The following is a 15,166-nucleotide window of genomic DNA, read 5'->3' on the forward strand; positions in this document are numbered from 1 at the left end:
AAAAGTGAACTGGGTGCCTCTTGGCTTAGAAAGACGAGAACGGCGTTGCGGTCAAATGCACAAGAATGTCGTCCACGACAACGGATAAAAAGGATCATAAGCGGTATGAGATGTTGGCGGACACCATTCCTCATTTCACTGAGCGTGGTAGTCGAACGCTCTCGGAAGAACTTTTCTACGTTTACGCCAGCATTGCCCAAAGCATCTCAAAAATCCAGAATGAGATTTTCACTCTGCAGCGGAGTGTGCGCTTATGTGAAACTTCCTGGCAGATTAAAACTGTGTGGCCGACCGAGACTCGAACTCGGGACCTTTGCCTTTCACGGGCAAGTGCTCTACCAACTGAGCTACCGAAGCACGACTCACGGCCGGTACTCACAGCTTTACTTCTGGCAGTATCCGTATCCTACCTTCCAAACTTTACAGAAGCTCTTCTGCGAACCTTGCAGAACTAGCACTCCTGAAAGAAAGGATACTGCGGAGACATGGCTTAGCCACAGCCTGGGGGATGTTTCCAGAATGTTCTGTTTCCAGAATGTTCTGGAAACATCCCCCAGGCTGTGGCTAAGCCATGTCTCCGCAGTATCCTTTCTTTCAGTAGTGCTAGGTCTGCAAGGTTCGCAGGAGAGCTTCTGTTAAGTTTGGAAGGTAGGAGACGGATACTGGCAGAAGTAAAGCTGTGAGTACCGGCCGTGAGTCGTGCTTCGGTAGCTCAGTTGGTAGAGCACTTGCCCGTGAAAGGCAAAGGTCCCGAGTTCGAGTCTCGGTCGGGCACACAGTTTTAATCTGCCAGGAAGTTTCATCTCAAAAATGTTCGTCTGTCACGTGGAGGAATCTGCAGTGCTAATATCCTATGTCACACAGATTTCCCAGGTGAAAAAGCAAGTACCAGACCTCAGACAAATAAACGGACACAACTGAGAAACCTCATCCTTGCGTCTTTGCTGCGTCTTGTTTACTTTTACTTCAAAGCATAGACTATTTCCAAGTGTTTCCACTGCAGGAGTAAAAATGTAAAACATACTACTACACGTACATCACTGTATCATTACATAAGAGGAGGCACAATTACATCCACGAATACAAGCCATTTTAAAAGAAGTACCACATATTCCCATAGGATGTTGCATTGGCCAAAGAAAAAAGAAAATTCCTATAATTATATGTTTGGAAACCAATACCTGTTGAGACATGGGACGTTTTACTTGCGACGAGTAATGTGTAGCATTTGGTGGTGTAGGTAGGTTTCACAAGAGGTGGAATTGTCAATTACCACAGTACGCAATTGTGGGCAGATACAAATCCTCGAGCTATCATGTAGGTGAAGCATCAGGGACGCTTACTATCAGCGTATGGACAAGAATTGACAGAATCATAGGGCCATACAGTATACCAGACGGAATAATAGATTCTGTGTATCACCTACTTCTACGCGATGAATTATCAGCGCTATTGTAGAACGTTACCCCTGCTGTAAGGGTTACTGTACGTTCATCATAAAAAAGAGAACAGTGCATATAAAAAGCAGGACATACTTTATCGATAAAATTATGCGGTTTACAACTTAAAAACAAACATGTAAAACTACACTAAACTAAAATAGTGACTTTCCGTGGTTTCTTAAAACTGAAGATGCAGTACCTTGAAAGTTTACTCGTCATCAGTACCCTCAGATATCTCATTTTTGTCCTTTTCACTTTTATGCCACGAATATTTGGGGGCTGAAGAAATCTCTCTCAGCAACACTCGATAACTGATTGAAGTATGTACACCACACATCAGCTGCTGGTTGAGTTTGTTTGCTGCGATAGTCTTTCAAAAATGTTATAAAATTACAAAAAAGATCAAAGCACAATGTATCATCGCGCTTAAAACTGTGTGTTCGCTGACGCACGTGATACAATTTTTAACATCCTTCCAAATAGGTATTCTTGAGAGCTGTATCGACTTGAATGGTCTGAACTGTTGATATTGAGGCAACCACGTCTATAGATATTTATTAGCAGAATTCTACACAACTGTCATCTCTTTACCGAAGGTATCAGACGATGTGAATGGCCTTCATTCCTTTTATGTGTAACTATTTCTTCTATTTTTAAGGGCATATAATTATGTTCATACCTTTCCTCGAGAGTTTCTAAGGCACATTCTAAAATGCAAACAGATTCAGGTACAGAATTTGATTCTTTCTCCCAGTACAGTATATTATTGCTGAAAACTGATATCAATGTCGCAACAAACAACAGCGTAGCTTCACTTAGCTCATTCCCAAATGAAAAAAAAGTCTTTTAAGCACAACAACGATAGAAGTTTGAAAAAAAAGGAAGATTTCAATGCTGGAAACATATGAATCAGCCTTTCAGTACCAGGAAATAGACATAACCACCGAGTTTTTGTATAATATAACAACTGCTGCTATCTAAGCTCCACTAAGTCTCAAAATTCTTTCAACTCCTCTGTAGGTACAGTATAAATGTAATGTAATTGATTATTTTCAAAACAATTGGATCATCATCAGTATTTAACCAGGGATCAAAATCATGTAGCACACAACTATGCAGAAAATGTGCTGGACAGACCATTGCTACAAATTTTGAATTAGTGTTAGCGTTACCACCAGCAGAAGCTACAACTTCCTTCTCTAGACCAAGTGTTTCTAATGTGTCCTTTATGCATAAGTCTATTGTGTCTGATTTGTTTTATTAGTTGTGCATTTCATTTCAATCAGTTTCATGCTTTGCTACCTATTAAGGTAGGGAACACTTTCATAGGACCACGGTTGCAACATTAAAGCAAGGAATACCACTCTGCGCACCTACAGTAACGTCTATTGAATATGATGATAAAACAGATGTAACAATGGCTTCAGATTTTGGTGCTGGCACACGAAATTTGCTTGGCAATGGTAGAGTCTTTGTAGAGAACTGTGTGTAATTTACTTGCGCAGTCCATTGACTTAAAGCAGTGATGGTGAGGAACTGCATGAAAATCCAGAGTACCTTTAATTGCACACACAACTGCACAAGGGCCTCGGAAAGGCAAACGACTACGATTTGTGGACGATGGGCCACCGCTCCACATTCCACGGATCACGCGACACTACCTCACCGTAAAGTTTCACTGGCGGTGGGATGGTCGAGGAGGTCTGGTAACATGACCTCCCCGTATATCGAACCTGGATCAGTGGCTTTCTGGCTATGGGACACTGAAAAGCATAAGTGCATGATCGACCCACTGACATGAACAGACGTTACACGAACATTTGACCAACTGCTGATATTTGTTCTATGGGGATGAGGCTGGGGTCCAGGGTATAATTCTCTGACTAACATTTTGTCTTCCTATACTGGAGACGTCATCAGAGGCTTTCAGCGTCTCAGAAAGCAATTACGATCTCAAACAAGCTCAACGAATCGAACTCATTACACGTGTCCACGCAACGATCGCTTCGTGGCGTAGTCAGACCGCTGCCTTGGACCACAGCCTTATGCACATGAAAAAGAATACCGCAAATACCAGCCGTGAAAGCCTCCGTTCCATTATTAAGTCAAACCAGTGCATGTGGTGCAATCCGAATGGAGTCACATGTATTCAAAAGACTGCGTGAAGCTGAAAGATGTGTTACGATGCATGGTAACCACATATAATGTGTACTTCTACGTAACAGATGGGAATGAGAGGACAGATTTTCCTAGTACAGATTTTCGGACATATAATTACAAGAACTTACCTTCTAGTTTTGATCAGTTTACATCTACGTCTAAATAACTACTCAGCACTTCACACTTAAGTGCCTGGCAGCTGTTTCACTAAACCACTTCTACACAATTTCTATACCGTTCCACTCTCTAAAAGAGCGCGGGAAAAATGGACACTTAAGGGGACCATGAACCATGGACCTTGCCGTTGGTGGGGAGGCTTGCATGCCTCAGCGATACAGATAGCCGTACCGTAGGTGCAACCACAACGGAGGGGTATTTGTAGAGACGCCAGACAAACGTGTGTTTCTTGAAGAGGGGCAGCAGCCTTTTCAGTAGTTACAGGGGCAACAGTTTGGATGATTGAGTGATCTGGCCTTGTAACACTAACCAAAACGGCCTTGCTGTGCTGGTACTGCGAACGGTTGAAAACAAGGGGAAACTACAGCCATAATTTTTCCCTAGGGCATGCAGCTCTACTGTATGGTTAATGATGATAGCGTCCTCTTGGGTAAAATATTCCGGAGGTAAAATAGCCCCCCATTCGGATCTCCTGGCCGGGACTACTCAAGAGGACGTCGTTATCAGGAGAAAGAAAACTGGCATTCTACGGATCGGAGCGTGGAATGTCAGATCCCTTAATCGGGCAGGTAAGTTAGAAAATTTAAGAAGGGAAATGGATAGGTTAAAGTTAGATATAGTGGGAATTAGTGAAGTTCGGTGGCAGGAGGAACAAGACTTCTGGTCAGGTGACTACAGAGTTATAAACACAAAATCAAATAGGGGTAATGCAGGAGTAGGTTTAATAATGAATAGGAAAATAGGAATGCAGGTAAGCTACTACAAACAGCATAGTGAACTCATTATTGTGGCCAAGATAGATACGAAGCCCACACCTACTACAGTAGTACAAGTTTATATGCCAACTAGCTTTGCAGATGACGAAGAAATGGAAGAAATATATGATCAAATAAAAGAAATTATTCAGATAGTGAAGGGAGACGAAAATTTAATAGTCATGGGTGACTGGAATTCGAGTGTAGGAAAAGGGAGAGAAGGAAACGTAGTAGGTAGGTTAATATGGATTGGGGGTAAGAAATGAAAGAGGAAGCCACCTGGTAGGATTTTGCACAGAGCACAACTTAATCATAGCTAACACTTGGTTCAAGAATCATAAAAGAAGGTTGTGTACATGGAAGAAGCCTTGAGATACTGACAGGTTTCATATAGATTATATAATTGTAAGACAAAGATTTAGGAACCAGGTTTTAAATTGTAAGACATTTCCAGGGGCAGATGTGGACTCTGACCACAATCTATTGGTTATGAACTGTAGATTAAAACTGAAGAAACAGTAAAAAGGTGGGAATTTAAGGAGATGGGACCTGGATAAACTGACTAAACCAGAGGTTGTACAGAGTTTCAGGGAGAGCATAAGGGAACAATTGACAGGAATTGGGGGAGATGAAGTAGTGAAGGGAGCAGAGGATCAAGTAGGTAAAAAGACGAGGGCTAGCAGAAATCCTTGGGTAACAGAAGAAATATTGAATTTAATTGATGAAAAGAGAAAATATAAAAATGCAATAAATGAAGCAGGCAAAGAGGAATACAAACGACACAAAAAATGAGATCTACATGAAAATTAACGAGACCTTTGGAGAGAGGAGAACCACTTGCATGAATTTCAAGAGCTCAGATGAAAACCCAGTACTAACCAAAGAAGGGAAAGCAGAAAGGTGGAAGGAGTATATAGAGGGTCTACACAAGGGCGATGTACGTGAGGACAATATTATGGAAATGGGAGATATGATACTGCGTGAAGAGTTAGACAGAGCACTGAAGAACCTGAGTCGAAACAAGGTCCCGGGAGTAGATAACATTCCATTAGAACTACTGACAGCCTTGGGAGAGCCACTCTTAATAAAACTCTACCATCTGGTGAGCAAGATGAATGAGACAGGTGAAATACCCTCTGACTTCAAGCAGAATATAATAATTCCAATCCCAAAGAAAGCAGGTGTTAACAGATGTTGGAATTACCGAACTATCAGTTTAATAAGTCACAGCTGCAAAATACTAACGCGAATTCTTTACAGACGAATGGAAAAACTAGTAGAGGCCAACCTCGGAGAGGATCAGTTTGCATTCCGTAGAAATGCAACACGTGAGGCAATACTGACCTTGCGACTTATGTTGGAAGCTAGATTAAGGAAAGGCAAGCCTACGTTTCTAGCATTTGTGGACTTGGAGAAGGCTGTTGACAATGCTGACTGGAATAGTCTCTTTCAGATTCTGAAGGTGGCAGGGGGAAAATACAGGGAGCGAAAGGCTATTTACAATTTGTACAGAAACCAGATAGCAGTTATAAGAGTTGAGAGGCATGAAAGGGAAGCAGTGGTTGGGAAGGGAGAGAGACACGGTTGCTGTCTCTTCCCGCTGTTATTCAATCTGTATATTGAGCAAGCAGTGAAGGAAACAAAAGAAAAATTCGGAGTAGGTATTAAAATCCAAGGAGAAGAAATAAAAACTTCGCCGATGACATGGCAATTCTGTCAGAGACAGCAAAGGACTTGGAAGAGCAGTTGAACGGAATGGACAGTGTCTTGAAAGGAGGATATAAGATGAACATCAACAAAAGAAAAACGAGGATAACGGAATGTAGTCGAATTAAGTCGGGAGATGCTGAGGGAATTAGATTAGGAAATGAGACATTTAAAGTAGTAAAGGAGTTGTGATATTTGGGGAGCAAAATAACTGATCATGGTCGAAGTAGGGAGGGTATAACATGTAGAATGGCAGTGGCAAGGAAAGCGTTTCTGAAGAAGAGTAATTTGTTAACGCCGAGTATAGATTTAAGTGTCAGGAAGTGAATTTTGAAAGTATTTGTATGGAGCGTAGCCATGTATGGAAGTGAAACATGGACGATAAACAGTTTGGTCAAGAAGCGAATAGAAGCTTTCGAAATGTGGTGGTACAGAAGAATGCTGAAGATTAGATGGGTAGATCACATAACTAATGAGGAGATATTGAATAGGATTGGGGAGGAGAGAGTTTGTGGCACAACTTGACTAGAAGAAGGGATCGATTGGTAGGACATGTTCTGAGGCATCAAGGGATCACCAATTTAGCATTGGAGGGCAGCGTGGAGGGTAAAAATCGTAGAGGAAGACCAAGACATAAATACACTAAGCAGATTCAGAAGGATGCAGGTTGCAGTAGGTACTGGGAGATGAAGAAGCTTGCACAGGATAGAGTAGCGTGGAGAGTTGCATCAAACCAGTCTCAGGACTGAAGACCACAACAACAACAAAGGGGAACACGCCGTGGTTCAGATCGAAAAAAATGATTTTCGGTTTTCATCATATTTTGATAGACTAAGGTTTTATTTAAGTACCCTGAAAAGGATTTTTCTGAAAAAAAGTTTTTCGGTCATTTAAAGAGCTTTTTCCTACCACGTGTGTTTATGTGCCACGCACACTTTTCGGTCACCCACTTTTTTGCATATATTTTAGATCTTTATATCCCCTACATTGCACGTTAGGGATTTTTTTTACTCCCGAGTGTGTTGGCTATCCTTGGAATGCAACGGTCGGTATTCTTTTGTTTCTGCTGTTTGTAAACAACACGCTTTCAAACATGCGATTAGTTTTGTTCCAGTGTGATTGCGATTAATTGTTATACTTACGTTTGTAGTGGTTGTTTACGTGTGTTTTGTTGTATTTATTGAAAACGACGAAACTTAAAGGCATTTTTAAGAAACGACAATTTAGAGGAAACACGTTTAGGAAGCTTTCTGTACAAGAGGTTATGTCACCTAGCAACGATGTTTCTAATTGTAATTCTTCAACAAGTGCATCATCAAAGATGCTCTCACCATTTCAAGAGAGTTACAACGAATTTACTGTAAGTGACAAGGGGTGCAGTAACGTTATTATAAATCTGAGAATATTATCGGATGTAATTTCTGAATTTGTACACTGTAGACAGTGTGGTGAGTCACAGACTGAAAATTTTTGAGAGTGCCATTGGGAGAAAAGGCTTAGCAATTGCTTTGAATTTAATTTGCACTAAATGCTCAGCTGTGATTTCATTTATGTGTTCTTCAAAACCAGATGCAAGTGACCCTTATAAAATCAATTCTAGATTAGTTTATGCCTTACGATCCATTGGCAGGGGCATGGCTGCAGGGAGAGCATTTTGTTCAGTGATGAACTTAAATCAACCACCAAATAAATTTGAAAAACTGAGTGCAATATTAGAGAAAGCTGTATGTGAGGTCAGTGAGGAAAGCATGAAACTGGCTGCTAGGGAAGCAGTGGAAGAAAATGATGGATGTTTGGATATTGCAGTTGCACTTGATGGAAGTTGGCAGAAAAGAGGACATACTTCTCTGAATGGAGTAGTGATTGCCACGAGTGTAGACACCGGTAAAAAGTTTAGATGTGGAGATAATGTGTAAATATTGCAAATGTTGTAAAGTCAATGAACGTAAAGAACACAACTGTGTGGCTAATTTTAGAGGAACAAGTGGTGGTACGGAAGTTCATGGAGTAAACAAATATTTCATCGCTCCGTAGAAACAAGATGCGTACAGTACACCAAATATTTTGGCGGTGGTAATAGTAAGGCATACAACATTGTGGTGAACTCTAAGCCATATGGAGATGCCATTATTAGCAAAATAGAGTGTGTAGGGCATGTTAAAAAACGTTTGGGAACAAGGCTGAGAAACCTAACTGTTGATACGAGAGGAAAAAATTAGAAGATGGAAAATTTTTGAACGTACAGGGACGGTTAACAAAAGCTGAAATAGAAAACTTGCAGGTACACTATGGGCAGGCAATTAGAAGAAATAAAGAAAATCTGGAGGCAATGAAGAGAGATTTTTGGGCCATATTCTTCCATAAGTCCTCTACTGATGATAAGCCATGTCATGAATTGTGTCCATCAGGAGAAAATTCGTGGTACAAACACAATAGGGCTCAGGCAGCTGGAGAAACTTATTATCACCAGCATTCTCTTCCTACTGCTGTTATTACAGCAACTAAACCTATTTTCAGAGATTTGGCTCATCCTGACCTTCTAAGGAAATGTCTGCGTGGGTAGACACAGAACCCAAATGAATGTTTCAAGAGCATAATTTGTAACCGCCTTCCTAAAACTGTATTTGTAGGCATGCATACACTGAAACTAGGAGATCTGGATGCTGTTATTACAATCAATTGTCGTAATATTGGAAAGTGTTTGGTACTGAAACAGCTGGGATTTAATCCTGGTGAAAATATGATCACCGGGCTGCAACACTGCGATAAAATGAGGATAGCCGATGCAGACAGGTCTGCATCTAATACGGCCAAGAAAGCAAGACAAACATCCAGGAAGGTGACAATGAAGCTGGAAGATCTGCTAGAGGCCAAAGAAGGGCCATCATATGCAGCAGGACAGTTTTAATTAACTGTAAGTAACAAATTTCAAAAGTTTTTCCTTTAAAGACAATTTCCCACAAACTAAAATTTTCAGTACATATGCTCCATTATATCAGAAACTACCATAGATAAATGAATGAAATTTTCAGACACTCTGCATAACATAAAAATCCATCTCTGATAGTACTATCATTAATATTTATTTTATTTATTTATTTATTTATTTATTTATTTAACCTGGCAAGATTAGGGCCATCAGGCCCTCTCTTACATCTAACCAGGCGATTCCCTCATTAGGAAGCACACAAAAAAATATTGTCTGCAGAAAAAACTTAATAGTTTTTGTTAATAAATTTAAAAAAGTATTTGTTAAAAACTATAAAATGGATAAAGTAGATTTTACTACAGTTGACTCTATTAGCATCTTGTAACATACAGTAAAAATATTAAGGTCCTGCATCGAGTAGTTTTTTCAGAAATGGGTAAAATACTTGCTTAAATTAAAATGGGTTAGATAGGCAGGGTGTGTTCCCCTTAAACACTTCCGTGCGAGCTCTGATTTTATTACAATGATCATTTCTTCCTGTGCGGGTGGACGTCAAAAAAATATTGTTGCATTTGGAGGAGAACACTGGATGCTGAAATTTCATGACAAGATCTCGTTATAACGAAAAACGCCATTGTTCCAACAATTGCTTCGCGTATTATATCCGTTAGCTGGGATAGCAATTGTTAGAAAAAAGGCGTATCATATCCGTGACACTCTCCGCTATTTCGCAACAATACAAAACGAGCTGCTCTTCTTAGAACTTTTTCGATGTCCTCCTTCAGTCCCATCTGGTAAGGATCCCATAATCCACAGCAGTACGGTAGCGATGGACGGACAAGCGTAGTGTTGGCAGTCTCTTTAATAGACCTGTTGTCAATAAAACGCAGGATTTTGCTTGCCTTCCCCACAATATTAACTACGTGATCGTTCCAATTCGAGTTGTTCGTAATTGTAGTTCCTAGGTATTTAGTTGAATAACAGCCTCTAGATTTGTGGGATTTATCGTGTAACAGAAATTTAACGGATTCCTTTTAGTACATCTTCGAGTGGAGGATTTCTCACATTTCAGTATTGCCACTTTTCGAACTATTCAGATATCTTGTCTGAATCCTTTTGCAACTGGTTTTGATCTTCTGATGACTTTACGAGACGGCAAATGACACTATCATCAGTAAAACATCTAAGAGGGCTGCTCGTATTGTCTCCTAGACCGTTTATGTAGATCAGGAATAGTAGAGGGCCGATAACACTACCTTGGGGAACGCCAGATACTCTTTCCGTTTTATTCGATGACTTTCCGTTGATTACTACATCTAGAAATATGGAGTCAGCTTATGATCCCTTACTCATTACTCCGTGAGAGTAAAGAGCTAGTTGAGATTCACAAGAACATTATTTTCTGAATACGTGCTGAGTGTGAGTCAACATGCCGGTCAAATACAGTATAAGTTCCAAAATCCTACTGCAAATGGACTTCAGTGAGATGGGCTTGTAACTCATCGAATTACTCCTACGATCTTTCTTCAGTATTGGGCGACCTTTGCAATTTTCCAGTCTTCAGGTACGGATATTTTGTCGAGCGAGCGGTTGTGCATGGTAGTTAAGTACGGAGCTATTAGATCAGCATACTCTGACAAGAACCTAATTGACATACATTCTGGACCGGAAGGCTTGTCTTTATTAATTGATCTAAGCTACTTGCTACACCGAGGATATCTACAAACTCCTAAGTTACTCGTGTTGAGGCAGTTCTTTATTCGAAGTGTAGTACACTTACTTCGTCTTCTTTACGTAAGGAATTTTGGAAAAATGTATTAACTCCGCTTTAATGCACTGTCATGGGTAACATTACCTTCGCTATCGTGCAGTGGAGGTATTGATTGCGTCTTGCCGCTGGTGTACTTCACACGCGACCAGAATCACTTTCAATTTTCTGCCAGATTTCGAGACAGAGATTCGTTGTGGAAATTATTAAATGCAGTTCGCGTTAAGGTTCACACTAAATTTCGAGCTTCCGTAAAACTTCGCCAATCTTGGGGATTTTAAGATCATTTAAATGTAGTATGTGTTTTTTGTTGCTTCTGCAACACTATTGCCTCATGTAGGTATATATGATGATTTTCTTTCAAACGCCCTGTAGCGGACTAAACACTGGAACGAAAGACCGAGTCACAGATTACGTGTTGTCCACTGCGACAGACTGCACTATTTTAACACCGAGCGAGTTATCGCTGTTGCAAGACACTGGAGTGGTATGCTGTCCGGCCATCCAGACTTGGGTTTTTCGTGATTCCTTTTAATCACTCAAGGTGAAAGCACGGTGGTTGCTTTGAAAAGGCATGCCTGATTTCCGCCCTTACCCTCACTAACTAGTCCTCTCTCCTTCCACTTGTGAAGGACCATATTATTATTAACATTATTTTCTTTTTTTCTCGTTCTTTTATACCAGCGATACTATAGAATCAGAAATAAAGCAAGGAAAAACATGCCCTTCATTTTTTTAAAAATTTCTTTAGATTCCTCTGAGTCGCTGCGTGACAGCGGGCGGACGTATTGCGAGTTCTGTCGATTTAATATTGTTAAAACATCTGTATTCCAATTGTACAGTAAAAGTGTTATCAAGATAGGAAAGTTTATTCGCACAGTTATTTCATATTCATTATTCCGTGGCGCACTGAGAATTCTGAACGAAGAGGATCGAAGCTAACAAGAAGAATTCGCGTGAGCAGAGGAGGGGCGAACCGGAACCGATATTGTCATACCAATCTCCATGCACAATAGCGGTAACAAAAACGGATGTTAGACATTTCTCCCAGTACTTTCCAATTCTTTCTTAATCATTGTTTCAAAATGTTCCTTTTAATTATTTAAGTAGCAAATTTTTGTTAAGATTTCCAAATATATATCACATTTCTAGTCCCCCGCCACTATTCACACTCTGAAGAGGGGAGGATAGGTCGTGTGTCGCGCCTAGATAGCAAGAGCATTATCTGCTGAAGATGAGGTACCTTTTTTTTAAGTCTGTCAACATACAGGTACCAGCAATCTGTTCTAATTCAATACCGTAGCCACATTCATTCTCTACTCTTGACTGACGTTATTAACTATCTTCCTCGTTCAAACTGTTTTGTACCTAGACACTCCTTATTTTGTCTTTCTAATCGACAAATATCATTGTCTATGCCCTATTTTCGACGGACGATTGTACTAAACCACCACCTACTCCTTAAGGTAATTATCCTGTATGTTATATACACTGAAGAACCAAGGAAACTGGTACACCTGCTTAATATCGTTTAGGGCCCCGGCGAGCACGCAGAGCTGCAGCAACGCGACCTGGCATAGACTCGATTAATGTCTGAAGTAGTGCTGGAGGGAAATGGCACCATGATTCCTGCAAGACTGTCCATAAATCCGTAAGAGTGATGGGGCGTGGAGATCTCTCCTGAATAGCACGTTGCAAGGCATCCCAAACTTGCTCAATAATGTTCATGTCTGGGGAGTTTGGTGGCCAGCAGAAGTGTTTAAACTCAGAAGAGTGTTCCTCGAGCCACTCTGTGGCAATATTGGACGTGTGAGGTGTCGCATTGTCCTGCTGGAATTGCTCAAGTCCGCCGGAATGCGCAATGGACATGAATGGTTGCACGTGGTCACACCCCACACTATTCCAGAGCCTCCATCACAGTCCCCTGGTGATATTCAGGGTCCATGATTCATGAGATTGTCTTCATAACCGTACACCTCCATCTGCTCGATGCAATTTGAAACGAGACTCTTCCGACCAGGCGGCATGTTTCCAGTAATCAACAATCCAATGTCGGTGTTGACAAGCCAAGGCGAGGCGTAAAGCTCTGTGTCGTGCAGTCATCAAGGGCACGTGACAGGGACTTCGGCTCCGAAAGCCCACATCGACGATGTTTCGTTGAATGGTTCGCACGCTGACACTTGTTGATTGCCTAACATTGAAACCCGCAGCAATTTTTTGGAAGGGTTGAACGACTTCCGGTCACAGCGATGTCGGAGATTTGATGTTTTACCGGATTCCGGACATTCACAGTACACTCGTGAAACGCTCATGGGGGGAAATCCGCTCTTCATCGCTACCTCAGAGTCCGTGTGCCCCATCGTTCACGTGCCGACTATAGCACGACGTTCAAACTCACTTAAATCTTGATACCTGCATTGTAGCAACAGTGACCGATCTAATAATAACTTCGCCAGACACTTGTGTCGATCGCAGCGTAGTATACTGCCTGTTTCACATCTCTGTATTTGAATACGCATGCCTATACCAGCTTCTTTGGCGCTTCAGTATAGACGACCAAAGAAAACTGTAAATTATCAATTGTCACCCAAGGCTTTTTTATTAAACTAAATTATGGCCTGTAGACTTCAAAAGGATGATGGAATAGTGACACTGTAATTCAATTTTGTGACCTGGTGAGAATACAAATGTAATGAAAGTCAAAGTTACCGCAAGTTCTGCTGTTTATTATAAATTCTCACACAAAACGAGTGCAATAGTTGCACGGAAGTATAATACGAACATTCTTAGTAGCACATTATTCACCGACAAATTATCACAAGAATGTGGAACCGTTAAAAATAACTAAGATTGGCAGAGATTTAGAACAATGAATCGATAAATAGGTTACTACATCATCAGCACACTGCTCCGTTTCCGCGATCCGACGACAGTGATTGCCAAATTCGAGTTAAATTGTGGATGCCAGAAGGGTTTCTTCCTCCTACTCATTAACACTATGACGTTTACTTCTGTTAGCAGAATTCGAAGTGATTTTCTCACTAGCAGCGGGACGTGTTCCAGAGGGGTGAGTGGGCGGGACTTGTTCCGGGTGAAACGATTCCTGCGTCCAGTGTCACCTTTCCAACTTGGGTGAAGATAATGGTGCCCATCGGCCCACTTTGATCTGCTGTCTGTCTATGAAACTGTTAGCCCAGCCAAAAGTGTAAGTCTCAACAAATAAAACACCTACCAGTACTTCATATATTGGCAATGACTATAGGATAATCTTTAATACAGATAAAGAAAAAAAATGAAATGAGGGTGTGGCAGCGTTGGCCGGGAGGCCCCATATAAGGGAGTTTGGCCGCCTTTCAAATCAAATTAATTCAATTGCTTCTCAGATATCGGTAATGCGAAAGTCGATGAAACCGCCTTTCATGCTAAATGCTGCTCTCACAGTACCTCTTTTTCAGGGCCATGCAAGGCAACACTCCACACTAGGCACTTCACTAAGCTATTCTTCACCTGGTTACCGAAGGATCCACTGCAAATTTCATTGTTTTGTTAAACGTTTCCGTTACTATGGTATCTTTGTTTTCATTTCTTCTTATATCGCTATTTATTCTACATCGTAAATATGTGGGGACTTTAAAAAGCAAGTTACACATGTCGTCCCACGACACGATCATTGCGCAGCAAGAGTGCCGCTTTTTCAGAGAAAATTTAGACAAAATTCTATTGCAGTACGTGTAACAGGTGCATCACCGTGTGCGAGTGAAATGGTGGGACAACTGGAAACGTACTGAAGTGCGACTGTCAGTACGATTCTTGTGGGCATGTCTAAATTGCACACAGATTCGCCGTGGCGGCTTATGGACCAAATGTGATGTCGCGTCCAGCTGTGCTACAATGGTGCCAACAATTTGACCAAGGCCGCACAGGCGTGGGTAATGTTGAATTTGAAGTCCAGAACGCGCAGCACACGATTTTCGACTTTTGGACAAGCTGCAAGAACATCTAGGGGAAAGAGATTTTCCAATGATGAGATCGTTCATGGAGAGTTTCTCGAACGGCTCCGTCACCAAGAAGCGGATTTCAATCCTCGAGGAATTGAGAGAGTGGGGAACGTTCCGACCATTGTTTGCCGAGACTTGTATTGTATTGTGTTGAACAGGGGACCTAGTAACGACGGAGAGGCTTCGTCCCCTCCGTAGCCCTCAGCGGTTCACAACCCCACAACAGGCTA

The 15,166-nt window shown here is 41.3% G+C and overlaps 1 non-coding gene across 1 annotated transcript; it reads left to right on the forward strand.

The window, feature by feature from the left end:
- Nucleotides 1-700: 700 nt before the first annotated feature.
- Trnas-uga (transfer RNA serine (anticodon UGA)) lies at nt 701-775 on the forward strand. The gene has a single exon. It is a non-coding gene; the product is annotated as a tRNA-Ser (tRNA).
- The last annotated feature ends 14,391 nt before the right edge of the window (nt 776-15,166 follow it).

Source organism: Schistocerca gregaria, chromosome 6 (assembly GCF_023897955.1).
Source record: "Schistocerca gregaria isolate iqSchGreg1 chromosome 6, iqSchGreg1.2, whole genome shotgun sequence".
Classification (NCBI taxonomy): domain Eukaryota; kingdom Metazoa; phylum Arthropoda; class Insecta; order Orthoptera; family Acrididae; genus Schistocerca; species Schistocerca gregaria.